Below are 2357 nucleotides of genomic sequence, written 5' to 3' on the forward strand. Positions count from 1 at the left end.
CCCAGGACCCTGGGATCATGACCTGAGTCAAAGGCAGAGGCTTTAACCCACTGAGCCACCCAGGTGCCCCTAAGTAAATAAAAATCTTAAAACACACACACACACACAAACCCCCAAACCCAACAACCCCAAAACAAGTGTTGGTAATGTTGTGAAGCAACTGGAACCGTCATGCACTGCTGGTGACAATATAAATTGGTACCACCACATGGAAAACAGTATGAAGATTCCCCAAAAATTCAGAAAGGAAACTACCACGTGATCCAGCAATTCTGTATCTAGGTATATATACAAAGGAACTAATATCAGATTCTAGAAGAATTATCTGCACCCCCATGTTTATTGCAGTATTATTCACAATAGCCAAGACATGGAAACAATCTAAGTGCCCATCAGCAGATGAATGCATACAGAAGACATGAAATATATTTTATTTCAAAAATATTATACAGCCATAAAAAAGAAGGGAATCCTGCCACTTGCAACAATATGGATGGATCTGGGGAGTATTATGCTAAGTGAAAGAAGTCAGACAGGAAAAGGCAAATACCACTTGATCTCATTTATATGTGGAATCTAAAAAATACCACACTCACGGAAACAGAATTTGTGGTTGCCAGAGATGGGGAGTGGGGGAAATGGGTGAAGGTTGTCAAAAGGAACAAACTCCCAGATATAAAGTAAGTTCGTTCTTAGGATATGATATATAGCATGGTGACTCTATTTAACAATACTGCATTATGTATTTGAAAGTTGCGAAGACAGTAAATCTTAAAGGTCAAATCACAAGAAAATTTAAGTAAGTGAAGTGATAGATATAAACTAAGCGGTGATCATTTTGCAATATGTACATATATCTAATCATATGTTGTATACCTTAAACTAATACATATAATGAATGTTATCAGTTAGTTTTATCTCAACCAAATTGAAAAGAAAGAAACTGTGGTATGTATATGCAATGAAATATTATTCAACCTTAAAAGAGAGAGAGAGAGAGATGTTGCCCTATGCAATGACATAATTAACATAGAAGACATTATACTAAATAAGCCAGTCAGATATCATTAGTTTCACTTATGTGAGGTACTTAAAATAGTAAAGCTCATAGACACAGAGAATACAATGGTGGTTACCAGGGACTGGGGAGAGGGAGATGGGGAGTTGCTAAAGTTTGAGTTATGCAAGATGAACAGGTTCTAGAGATCTGCTGTACAACATTGTGCTTATAGTTCATACAGTGTTGTGCACTGAAAAATTTGCAAAGGAAGGGTAGATCTCATGTTAAATGTTCTTACTACAATAAAAAATGTAACATTTAATAAGATACATTTTAGTGATTTGTATTTTTCTGTATTACCTTGCTGGGTAATTGCCTTATGTGCAAGATACATTACCAGATGTAAATTAACATTTTAAAATACTTTTGGTGAAATGCTTGCTTTTTGGGAAAATAGAGTAAGGATAGGTAATTCTTTTTTCATGAAAATCGTATTTTATTATTATTTTGCTATATATATTAGTGAATATACTAAACTGCATTTTCTCAAATGGCCAGTGAGACACAAAATAACATCTTTTCAATTCCTGAAAACCTCAATAACATGTATCTTTTGGAGAATCTAGTTTCTTAAGATATCTATGATGCTGTCCATAGAGATATCAATGGTCCCTAGTAGTAAGGTACATTTTGCTAAGTCATTCTATCATGGGTCCTTGCTCAACATGTTCATTTTTTTTTTCTTCTAATCTGGTTTGGAGCACTGATCAAGTGTTTCTTCATTATTATGTACTACATCTGGCCAAGGGATAGGTTTTGTATGTTTATATGGAATGTCCACAGGATGGTATCCTACTATCCTCTTGCCATCAGATATCAAAGCGAGCTCTACTTTGCAATTATAGTCATCTGGAAGAGAAGAATATGTAGATTTATGACAAAGATAATATAAATCTCTGTCTTGAATTTGAAGTAAATGTTTCCAAATAGTTCTGTTTGAGATACCAAACATTTTATTCCTGCTAATGCTATAGCGAAAGAAAATGTTTATCAGACGGTGTGAAAGAAGATGATTAAAAGAGAAACTGCTTTAAAAATTTGTGTCTAGGCATATCTATGTTCATCCCTTAACAGCTACTTACTGTGAGCTCGCCATTTTACTTCAATCAAGATGGGTAGTTCTTGATGATTAATAATATGGTTTGGGCAACACTAAAGAAGCAAAACACTTCACTTAACTAAGTCAAAGCTAAAGTAAGGCATAATTTTTTATCCATTTAGTGTTTAGAGTTTTGAAAAGAGAATGTAATTATTAAGAATTTATGCAAATGATTTGTATCTGGAATATTTGTGAAAA

At 34.0% G+C, this 2357-nt stretch overlaps 1 pseudogene; it reads right to left on the reverse strand.

Annotated features, from left to right (window-relative positions):
* Positions 1-1596: 1596 nt before the first annotated feature.
* LOC123956085 lies at positions 1597-2156 on the reverse strand (annotated as a pseudogene).
* Positions 2157-2357: the final 201 nt, after the last annotated feature.

This window comes from Meles meles, chromosome 14 (assembly GCF_922984935.1).
Source record: "Meles meles chromosome 14, mMelMel3.1 paternal haplotype, whole genome shotgun sequence".
Lineage (NCBI taxonomy): Eukaryota > Metazoa > Chordata > Mammalia > Carnivora > Mustelidae > Meles > Meles meles.